The sequence below is a fragment of the Engystomops pustulosus genome, chromosome 4 (genome assembly GCF_040894005.1).
Source record: "Engystomops pustulosus chromosome 4, aEngPut4.maternal, whole genome shotgun sequence".
Lineage (NCBI taxonomy): Eukaryota > Metazoa > Chordata > Amphibia > Anura > Leptodactylidae > Engystomops > Engystomops pustulosus.
In genome coordinates, this window is record NC_092414.1 from 22,971,974 (window position 1) to 22,984,960 (window position 12,987).

A 12,987-nucleotide genomic window follows, 5' to 3' on the forward strand; every position below is an offset into this window, starting at 1 on the left:
GAGGGGGCCGCTTTGTGTTCCTGCCGGCCAGCACATGATTCGCACCACTGGCCGGCTGGTATATCCACACGCCCACTGGCCGCCCAACACATGCACATCCCCATGTATGTATGAATATGTATGTATATATTTATATGTATGTATATATGTATATATGTTTTTATATATGTATATTCTGTATACGCTGTATGTATTTTATACTACATGGTGGCACGCTGTATGCATTTTATACTACATGGCGGCACGCTATATGCATTTTATACTACATAGCGGCACACTGTTTGCATTTTATACTACATGGTGGCACACTGTATGCATTTTATACTACATGGCCGCACGCTGTATGCATTTTATACTACATGATGGCACGCTGTATGCATTTTATGCTACATGGTGGAACGCTGTATGCATTTTATACTACACGGCGGCACGCTGTATGAATTTTATACTACATGGCGGTACTCGGTATGCATTTTATACTACATGGCGGTACACTGTATGCATTTTATACTACATGGCGGTACTCTGTATCTAAAAGCTGACAAAGGTAAATATTTTCATGTTTCTAGGACTGGCCAGCTGCTGTGGGCCTGGGGTAAGGTCTGCTGCCTTAAGCCTGATGCAACCCCTTTATGACTGAATTGCCGCTCCCCCATTTGCCCTTATTCAAGAGGCAATTGATCTATTCCAAAGCCTTAAGCTGGAAAATCCTGTCTGCCCCGACCCTAGGCAAACCCCACTGGACCAAACCCTTTGTTTTGTTTTGTGAAGGTGTCCTAGTCCAGGAACATGGTGGCCTCCCCAGTGGCCCACTATTAAGCTTGGTTAGACTCAGTCGGGAGGGGAGCTCCTCATGTGTCAGTAGCTGCAGGCAGCAATCTGCTCAGCAAGGCCTGTGAGTTGATCCTAGATCACTCAGTTACTGTGCAAACCCCACATGACTTGCACAGTGTCTTCACCCAAGTACAGGCCAAGCATCTGAGCAATGGACAAACAGCTCAGACTCCAGTGTGCACTCCTGATTCCCCAGAACGTCACACTGACAACATGCACAGCTCTGAACCTGCCATTCTGTTGCCAGCCTTACAGGATTCAGAAGGGTAGGGGAGAAGGTGCTTAACCCATATGTTGAGTTTTTTCTCGTAGATGGCTCACATGAGGTAGTAAAAGCAGAACCACTCCCTCCACACAGGTCAGCGCAGGAGGTGGAGTTGATGGCAAGGAAATGCTACAGCTGATGGAAGGTAAAAGGGCAAACATCTATACTCAAGGTATAGTTATGGGGTCTAAACACGACTATGAACCCATATGGAAGGCTAGAGATTTCCTCACCTTTGCAGGGACCCCCTCTAAGCATGGCACACTGATTTAAAGAGCATCTGGATGTTCTGTTACTTCCACAAGATGTGGGAATTATAAAAGTAAAAGCACACACACAATTGGTAACTCCACAAGCTAAGGACATTGGTGTGGCAGACAGGGTGGCAAAGGCAGCTGCACAGATGGAACCCAGAGAGGGATTTTATCCAGCTACCAAAAAGTGGTGCATATGAGTACATGCTTGTGTGCATTAATCTCTTTCCATGGTGGCCAGAAGCTTTTCCCACGACCAACGCTACTGCCAGAGCTGCAGCCAAGAAGAGTGGAACTCCGGAGCCGTAGGTGAAGGGGGAACATGAAGGTGGTAAAGGGGGGACCTATAAGGCCTGAATTTCATGTATTAGTATTGATGTAAGATGGTCTACTTGTTAAAAGAACAGAGTAGGTGATGTATAGTGTAGCAATGTAAGAACAGAGTAGGTGATGTATAGTGTAGTAATGTAAGAACAGATTAGGTGATGTATAGTGTAGTGATGTAAGAACAGAGTAGGTGGTGTATAGTGTAGTAATGTAAGAACAGAGTAGGTGGTGTATAGTGTAGTAATGTAAGAACAGAGTAGGTGGGATAGTGTAGTAATGTAAGAATAGAGTATGTAATGTGTAGTGTAGCAATGTAAGAACAGAGTAGGTGATGTATGGTGTAGTGATGTAAGAACAGAGTAGGTAATGTATAGTGTAGTGATGTAAGAACAGAGTAGGTGATGTAAAGTGTAGTAATGTAAGAACAGAGTAGGTGATGTATAGTGTAGTGATGTAAGAACAGAGTAGGTGATGTATAGTGTAGTAATGTAAGAACAGAGTAGGTGATGTATAGTGTAGTGATGTAAGAACAGAGTAGGTGATGTATAGTGAAGTAATGTAAGAACAGAGTAGGTGGTGTATAGTGTAGTAATGTAAGAACAGAGTAGGTGATGTATAGTGTAGTAATGTAAGAACAGAGTAGGTGATGTATAGTGTAGTAATGTAAGAACAGAGTAGGTGGTGTATAGTGTAGCAATGTAAGAACAGAGTAGGTGGTGTATAGTGTAGTAATGTAAGAACAGGGTAGGTGATGTATAGTGTAGTGATGTAAGAACAGAGTAGGTGATGTATAGTGTAGTAATGTAAGAACAGAGTAGGTGATGTATAGTGTAGTAATGTAAGAACAGAGTAGGTGGTGTATAGTGTAGTAATGTAAGAACAGAGTAGGTGATGTATAGTGTAGTAATGTAAGAACAGAGTAAGTGATGTATAGTGTAGTAATGTAAGAACAGAGTAGGTGATGTATAGTGTAGTAATATAAGAACAGAGTAGGTGGTGTATAGTGTAGTAATGTAAGAACAGAGTAGGTGGTATATAGTGTAGTGATGTAAGAACAGAGTAGGTGATGTATAGTGTAGTGATGTAAGAACAGAGTAGGTGATGTATAGTGTAGTGATGTAAGAACAGAGTAGGTGATGTATAGTGTAGTGATGTAAGAACAGAGTAGGTGGTGTATAGTGTAGTAATGTAAGAACAGAGTAGGTGATGTATAGTGTAGTAATGTAAGAACAGAGTAGGTGATGTATAGCGTAGTGATGTAAGAACAGAGTAGGTGATGTATAGTGTGGTGATGTAAGAACAGAGTAGGTGATGTATAGTGTAGTGATGTAAGAACAGAGTAGTTGATGTATAGTGTAGTGATGTAAGAACAGAGTAGGTGATGTATAGTGTAGTAATGTAAGAACAGAGTAGGTGATGTATAGTGTAGTGATGTAAGAACAGAGTAGGTGATGTATAGTGTAGTGATGTAAGAACAGAGTAGGTGATGTATAGTGTAGTGATGTAAGAACAGAGTAGCTGGTGTATAGTGTAGTAATGTAAGAACAGAGTAGGTGGTATATAGTGTAGTAATGTAAGAACAGAGTAGGTGATGTATAGTGTAGTAATGTAAGAACAGAGTAGCTGGTGTATAGTGTAGTAATGTAAGAACAGAGTAGGTGGTATATAGTGTAGTAATGTAAGAACAGAGTAGGTGATGTATAGTGTAGTGATGTAAGAAGGCCGGGGCTCAGGAGTAGATGTCACTCCCTGTCCTATATCTTTCTTTCTCTCCCTAGAAGCACAGAAAGAAACATGTCTGACAGACTCAGCAAGTATATCACTGGAGTTACCATATTATATCATCTGCTGTCACCACATACACCTCACACATCATGTACTAGTGTAGCCTCAGCTTACACATCATATATGAGAGGATTTTACCTCAGGAATTAATAACTACCACAGATCATGTCTCCATGTCTCCTCATGTACCTGCTCCCAGCCATCTTACACATGGCAGCTCTGGCTGGGATATATGTGAGCTTATAACCCCACACACTGTAGATATGACTGGTTAATGTTACAGGGGAGCAGCATTACCTCATGTATTGTGCACATGGAGAAAGTTATGTTAGAGGCTGCCATGTTTCCTCAGCCATGTGTCCGCAGCTGCCAGCTATCTTATACCCTGCAGCTATGGCTTTTATATACTATACTTTACTATATATACTATATCTTACACATGGCAGCTATGGCTGTGATATCTGTGAGCTCATATCCTCACACACTGTAGATATGACTGGTTAATGTTACAGGGGAGCAGCATTACCTGATGTAATGTGCACATGGATGTAAGAAGTGACCATGTGTCCTCAGGAGTCTGCTCCTATATTTCTTATACCCTGCACCGATGGCTGTGATGTCTGTAAGATTATACCTCACACTTTAGATATGGCTGCTTTATGCTACATGGGAGCTTTATTTACTAGTTTCATGTGGACATAATGGCAGTCCAGGAGTCGTTATGTTCCTGCCCCTCACATGTTATATACCTGCTCCATGAGACAGATAGGTATGTATATGGGAGCAGCACTGTATATAGTAAGATAATTACCCATGTATATGCTCCTTGTCACCTGACATACTACATATATGGCTGATATGTGAGCTTACACTGTATAGTGCACTACTTTACATGAGGGAGTACTTATCTCACACACTGTATATATCACTGATTTACAAGAGGGTGTAGTTACCTCAAACATTGTGCATATCACTGATTTACAAGAGTGTGTTCTTACCTCACACACTGTACATATCACAGATTTTCAAGAGGGTGTACTTACCTCACACACTGTACATATCACTGATGTATATGAGGGTGTACTTAGCTCACACACTGTACATATCGCTGATGTATATGCATACCTCCCAACTTTTGGAGAAGAGAAAGAGGGACACAAAGCTCCTCCCCCTTTTTCTAAGCCACGCCCATTGTCCCACCCTCAAGCATAGTATAATATCGAACTTGATGGTCCCCAAATGCTACAACGCCCCTTAATTTGCCCCCCTTCCCGTGGACCAATATAATATCCCCTAATGCAACTCTGTAACATGTAAAACATATAGACTGTCCTCCAGTCTCCTCCTGTAGCCTCCAGCCCCCTGTCCTCCTCCTGTAGCCTCCTGTCCTCCAGCCTCCTCCTGTATCCCCCTGTCCTCCAGCCTCCTCCTGTATCCCCTTGTCCTCCAGCCTCCTCCTGTATCCCCTTGTCCTCCAGCCTCCTCCTGTATCCCCTTGTCCTCCAGCCTCCTCCTGTATCCCCTTATCCTCCAGCCTTCTCCTGTCCTCCAGCCTCCTCCTGTCCTCCAGCCTCCTCTTGTAGCCTCCTCCTGTCCTCCAGCCTCCTCCTGTAGCCTCCTCCTGTCCTCCAGCCTCCTCCTGTCCTCTAGCCTCCTCCTGTCCTCTAGCCTCCTCCTGTCCTCTAGCCTCCTCCTGTCCTCTACCCTCCTCCTGTCCTCTACCCTCCTCCTGTCCTCCAGCCTCCTCCTGTAGCCCCCCTGCCTCCTCCTGTAGCCCCCCTGTCCTCCAGCCTCCTCCTGTCCTCCAGCCTCCTCCTGTAGCCCCCCTGCCTCCTCCTGTAGCCCCCCTGCCTCCTCCTGTAGCCCCCCTGCCCTCCAGCCTCCTCCTGTATCCCCCCTGCCCTCCAGCCTCCTCCTGTAGCCCCCCTGCCTCCTCCTGTAGCCCCCCTGCCCTCCAGCCTCCTCCTGTAGCCCCCCTGCCCTCCAGCCTCCTCCTGTACCCCCCCTGCCCTCCAGCCTCCTCCTGTAGCCCCCCTGTCCTCCAGCCTCCTCCACGTGTCCCCCAGTCTCCTCCTGTTCCCCAGCCTGCTCCAGCATCCTCCTCCTGTCCCCCAGCCCCTCCATCCTCTATCTTCCTGCTGTCCTCCAGCCTCCTCCTTCTGCTCCAGCCTGCTCCTGATTTCCCAGCCTCCTCCTCCTGTCCCCCAGCCTCCTCCTCCTGTCCCCCAGCCTCCTCCTCCAGCATACTCCTCCTGTCCTCCAGCCTCCTCCTCCAGCATACTCCTCTTGTCCTCCAGCCTCCTCCTGCCCCCCAGCCGCCTTGAGCATCCTCCTGTCCCCCAGCTGCCTCGAGCATCCTCCTGTCCCCCAGCCCCTCCATCCTCTATCTTCCTGCTGTCCTCCAGCCTCCTCCTTCTGCTCCCCAGCCTGCTCCAGCCTCCTCCTGTCCCCCAGCCTCCTCCTCCTCCTGTCCCCCAGCCTCCTCCTCCTCCTGTCCCCAGCCTCCTCCTCCTCCTGTCCCCAGCCTCCTCCTCCAGCAGCCTCCTGATTTCCCAAACTCCTCCTCTTGGTGATCGGATGTCATGGTAGCCTAAAGTCCCATTGAGACTAGTAGGCCTGCCATGTGTAATGATCTCTAATAGCAGATGAGAGGCTATTAGAGATCAGCAGTAATATTGCTATACACTAGTATTCCAGTATATTATATTAGAGAGTCTAAAATAATGGTAACATTTTTTTAAAAAAATTGAAAAAAAAAAGAAAAATTTTAAAGCAACCCCCTTTCACTAGATCACATATATACACATTATATACCTGTCACACTGCCCCCCCACACATTATATACCTGTCACACTGCCCCCCCACACATTATATACCTGTCACACTGCTCCCCACACATTATATACCTGTCACACTGCCCCCCCACACATTATATACCTGTCACACTGCCCCCCCACACATTATATACCTGTCACACTGCCCCCCACACATTATATACCTGTCACACTGCCCCCCCACACATTATATACCTGTCACACTGCCCCCCCACACATTATATACCTGTCACACTGCCCCCCCACACATTATATACCTGTCACACTGCCCCCCCACACATTATATACCTGTCACACTGCCCCCCCCCACACATTATATACCTGTCACACTGCCCCCCCACACATTATATACCTGTCACACTGCCCCCCCACACATTATATACCTGTCACACTGCCCCCCCACACATTATATACCTGTCACACTGCCCCCCACACATTATATACCTGTCACACTGCCCCCCCCACACATTATATACCTGTCACACTGCCCCCCCACACATTATATACCTGTCACACTGCCCCCCCACACATTATATACCTGTCACACTGCCCCCCCACACATTATATACCTGTCACACTGCCCCCTCCCACATAGGCGTCACATGGTCATGACCTCATCGAAGGTCCTTGACCACATTCACTGCTGTGATGATCCCCAGAGGTAGTGTGTGCTGCAGCCAGCAGGTGTGCCCTGCCCACCCGAACCCCCCGCCCCCCCCTCGCGGTTACCGCGGTCACCGCGTCCGCGGTTACTCTCAGCCAGGCAAGTCGGACCCTGGTCCCGGGACCAGGAGACGGGACTCAGTCTCCTGGCCCGGGACAATGCGGGGAATAGCGTGACATTCCCCTATCCTCCCGGGGCGGCGGGACTGGGGTTAAAAAGCGTGACAGTCCCGCCGAAAGCGGGACGGTTGGGAGGTATGTATATGGGGGTGTAGTTACTACACATTGCAAATATCACTAATTTACATGAGGTTAATTACCTCCTGTATGCTGTATAATGTTACACAGGAACATTTGTACCTTCATGTCAAATGTACACACGGCTAATGTATTACTTTAATGTATACTGAGGTATACTTATCTGCATGGCAAACAATCACAAGCCATGACGGCTAGAGGTGGATTCCAGGGTATTCCGGCAGTAATCACTCGGACTAGGATTCCTTATCTAATTAGGTTTCTTTATTTCATAGCTTTGTAATACGCATTTCGAGCCCGGACTGGGCTCTTTCTCAGTTACATACAGGCATGACATACATTAAAAGTGTGTGGCTTATAAGCTTATGTTTTTTGGCGCAAATCTGTGTTGCGTCAGCATAACCTTAGGAGGCCCATTTTGACATATTTATTGAGGAATTCTTGGTATTTTTTTCTCCAATTGTGAAAATCTTGGGCATTCTTAAGAAACATTGGAACATCATCAAATCTGACCCAGTACTAACCAAAGTTGTACCAGACAACATATCTTGTATCTTTAGGAGAGCCCCTAAAATAAAAAATGTATTAGGTCCCAGCATTCCTAAACAATACAAATCATCTACATCATCTACCATCACCCAAAAAAGTAGTTTCAAATGCCACAAACCCCAGTTCCTATGTTGTAAAATAATAAAGGTATGTGATGCAGTCACATCGGATAATACTAATAATAAAAAATTTAACCTCAAGCACAAATTGAACTGTTGTAGCAAATATGTAATATACCTTATCGAATGCCAATGTGGCATGCAGTATGTAGGTAGAACTACCCAGGCCCTACACTGCAGGATCAATTAATATCGCTACAATATCAAACATAAAGTCCTAAAACACGGACTTTCCATGCACTGTGCGCTCAAACATAAAGGGGAAGGGAAAATTAACATCATCCCAGTTGATTACATCAGCTCGGAGATCAATAACAGATTTGGGGTATTAACTGGCTAGCGACCACCCGCCGTGTATTCACGGCTGCATGGAGAGGGCTCACGGGCTGAGCCCTTTCCTTAGCCGGTAAGGTCTTTGCTGCATATTGCAGCAAAGACCTTACCGGTAACACCCGCGATTGGTGCTAGCACCGATCGCGGGTGTTATAACAGCGATCGCTGCCGGCAAAGCTGCCGATGGCGCCGCCATCTTGCCTAGGATCGTCGCTCCCCATGACATCATTGAGGAGCGGCGATCCGTCTCCATGGTAGCCTCGGGTCTTCCGAAGACCCGAGGCTATTTCGTTTTAACCCCTTCATTACAATGTGCTGATAGCACATTGTAATGAATGAGGAGGAAAATCCCCATATACTGCCATACTCTAGTATGGCAGTATATGATAGGATCGATCAGACAACCTAGGGTTAAAGTACCCTAGGGAGTCTGAAAAATAGTAAAAATAAAAATAAAAAAAAAGTAAAAAAAAAAATTCTAATAAAAAAACCCTAAAATTTCAAATCACTCCTTTTCCCTAGAACGGACATAAATATAAATAAACAGTAAAAATCATAAACACATTAGGTATTGACGCGTCCGAAAATGCCTGATCTATCAAAATATATTAACGGTTTTTCAATGCGTTTAACCCCATAACGGAAAATAGCGCCCAAAGTCGAAAATGGTACTTTGTTGCCATTTTGAAAAATATAAAATAATCTATAAAAAGTGATCAAAAGGTCGTACAATCCTAAAAATTATATCATTGAAAATATTATCAAATGTCGCAAAAAATGACACCACCCACAGCTCCGTACAACAAAGTATAAAAAAGTTATTAGCGCCAGAAGATGGCAAAATAAAAAAAAAAAAATTTGTACAGGAGGTTTTAATTTTTGTAAATGTATGAAAACATTATAAAACCTATACAAATTTGGTATCCCCGTAATCGTACTAACCCAAAGAATAAAGTATACTTGTCATTTGGGGCGATCAATTAAAGCCGTAATATCCAAGCCCACAAGAAAATGGCGCACATGCGTTTTTCACCATTTTCACTGCATTTGGAATTTTTCCCCGCTTCCCAGTACACGGAATGAAATATTCAATACCATCACTATGAAGTGCAATTTGTTATGCAGAAAATAAGCCGTCACACAGCTCTTTACGTGTTAAAATAAAAAAGTTATAGATTTTTGAACGTGGGGAGTGAAAAATGGAAATGAAAAACCAGGAAAGGGCCCGGTCCTTAACCGGTTAAATAAAAAAGAAATCTATTGGATTTATAGGTTTAACACCCTCAAACCATCTGGTCTTAATGAGATGAGAGAAACAGTATTGATCTAAATACTATTTTATTCCACTACGATCACCATCTCATATATCTTTACCCCCTTCAGCCATACTGACACTTACCACTTCATCGACGAGACAGGGACATCTGCTCTCCGCATCAACATACACTCCCATCCACTTACGTGACGTACCAGGTGAGTTCGCCCTCCCACTTTTTTGGACCATAGCAGCTTCCGTAATCCTAAAGACACCAGTGCAGCAGCCGTAGGCAAAAATCTGTAATAAGGACATCGGATGGTAATTTCAATTTCAACAGCACAAATATTGTCGGTCATCGCTCGCTTTTATTAAGTTTATAAACTGGGTCATATTTATATTGATTTTTATTGATTTTAATGGTATTATTTATATAAATATATTTTTAAATACAATATTGGTATTTATCACGTGTTAATATTTGTGTACTTTTTATGTCATGTTATATTTTGTATTTCCCCTCTTACCAAAAACAGATCTAATTTTATGAATGAACACTACTATACCTTATGTTTTTTTAGAAAATGGCTTAAAGGGGAGGTTCTGGTATATTCAAGCTAACCTATAGCATTTCAGTATTTTATCACCTTTTCACGCCCACTGCAAGGTTTTTTCTGTTTTGATATACACTACTGCCTGTTTGAAATAAACTCAGTGATTTGAGTACAGCTTATGACACCTTACAATTGTAGAAGGGCTTTTTGAGCCCTAGATAAAGATCTTTAACATGGTAATAATCATTTTATATAGAGGCTTTTATTAGAAACATTACATGTTTAGTATCTGTTCGTATATATATACATTGTTATGTGTATACCTTATAATATTTATACAAAAAACACTTTAAAAAAGTATATACTAATAATAGTATGGCGGTAGTATATAGAGATCAGTGGGGCCGATGTATTAAGACTGATGCAGTGTGTACACTCAGTGGGAGTCATTTATCTTTATTTTTCTCCCTGTTTTTCCTGTCTTCTTGAGACGTATTGCAATTTTTGCTCCTTTTTGGGGACATTTTGAAATGTCCGGCGGGCGTTTGTTTTTTTGTCAGTAAAAACATTTATCATCTATTCCAGATGTGCTAAATGTTGCAAATGACATTTAGCATTTCAAACTGTCTAAAATGTGCATAATTTTTTTGGCACAGGACACCAGACGAAACCATACATAAGGAAAACTTAGAAAATGGAAAGAAATTACTTGAGACATTTGTAAAAAATCTCTCAAAAAGAGATCTGAAAAAGACCTCATTTAACACAATGAAAAAGGGAGATTGATAAATTACCAAAAAAGCGGATAGAAAAAAGACAGACCAAAACAAACAGAGATGAGTTAAATGACCTCCAGTGAGTGACATGCCAGGTTTACCAGTCGATTACAGCCTCTTAGTAATTCCAGTGGATCACCCATGAGCGGGAATTTAAATCTACACCAGGTCCGGCGGGCATGGATTTCACTCACAAACCCCAGGCTTAAAGGAGTATTCCTATCTGGGAATTTACATTTAATTTAATTCATTTGCCATATGTAAACATTTCTTCAATTGGATGTTATAAAAAAAATGTTCCTGTGTGAAGATAATTTCTTATAAAAGATAGCTTCCTCGGATACGACCACCTCACATTTTGGCAGCAGTGGCCAGACATGTGCTATTGAGTCCTGCCTGTCCACCTGCCTTCAGCAATCATTACCACAGGATGACTGTGGGACCTGCAGTAACTCCAAAGTACTCAAAAGTAACCTTTTGTTTCTTTGTGCAATCCCTCCAGCAGAGGTGGCCGTATCCGGGGAGTCTTGTTTCTAAGGGACCATATGACTACATTAATGCGAAATTATCTTCACACAGGTAAATTTTTTTTAATAACATCTAATTGAAGAAATGTTTATATATGACAGGTTAATGAATCTGAATGTGAATGGCCAGATGAGAATACCCCTTTAAGTAAGAATTTTTCATCTCAGACATGTTGTACTGCCTGCATTCATGATCCACTAGAGGACAGACTTTACGCATGGCAAAGAAAACGCTCTGCAAACCAAATGCAACGCCCCTGCCAATGCGCAAGGCAGAGGAGTGTTTGCGAATAAGCCCCCTGTATCATTCGGTACATCTAGAGGTAACTAGCAGCAGTAGTTTCTGCCTGAACAGGCAAGGGTTAATCTTATTGAATACTGTTATCCAATTAAATGCTTCACTGTAAGCTCGAGTTTGATTGGAGAGTGAGACCACCTGACCAGAGTGTAACAAAACCCCGGGACAAGTCCTCTTAGTGCTGAGCTCTCACCTGATGAGCAGCTCTTGCCAGCCAGCTCTCTTACCAGAGAGACCTTAGAGCAGTGGTTCTCAACCTGTGGGTCGCGACCCTGGCGGGGGTCGAACAATCAAAACACAGGGGTCACCTAAAGCTATCGGAGCCACGATTTTATAGCATTTTTTGGCACAAATACAATATTCTTGTATATGGTTTGGGGTCATTGCAACATGAGGAACTAACTGTATTGCGGGGTCACAGCATTAGAAAGGTTGAGAACCTCTGCCTTAGAGCAAATGCTCTGACCACAGGCCTCTTAGGCCCCAGCTCATCTTCCAGAACACACACTGAGAGAAGGAGACACAGAACACCCAGGAAAAAGCTGCAGCTTCCATATCTGGACACAGCTACCTCCCAGCCTGCACCTACTACCAGGCTGGTGAATCTACTCCTGAGGATCACTCTCCATGACCACTCACAGTAATCCGGACTTCTCCTATAATCCGGCATCTGTTCTGAAATCGCTTGGCCTGTTGCCTGCAGTTGTTCCAATAAAGAACCGTGGGTTACTTTTGCACAATGTTGCCTTCGTCTGGTCCCTGCACACGGCTGTTACACCAAGGGCGCTCCATCCACTACCCCGGGACATATACTACATATACTACATATACTACAGACACTAAGGGGTTGACCCAGGGAGATTCAGTATATCAGCCTCTCCCTCCATATTTTTTGCACACACCACCTGCTGTAGACCTGCCAGACTGTAGGACAGCCCTCCGATCTCCATACCAAGCACCGTGACCACAGCGTGCCTAGGCCACAACCGCCAGCCACTCCAGTATTCTGGTCACCGGCTGCTTCCAGGCCCCAAGAAACGGCTAGGCCCCGGTGGGGGTTGTTGCACAAGCCACAGGCTAAGTGCCTTCCCAAGACTGAAGGGACCCAGAAAAGCCTAAATGTGCTAAATAGAAATTAATTTATGCCATGCTCTAAAAACATACAAGACCACATGCCGGTGCGATCCTGGAAATGACATGCAGAAGTGTTACATATCCCAGCAGAAATATTCTGTGACTGGGTCCAAAAACTGCTACGTGCCATTTAGGATACTGGGGCCTTTTTGTGTGGTTGAAGGCCATTTGAACCTCTCAAGCATCAAAGCAAGAGCAAGGGTTAATAACACCTACCAACAT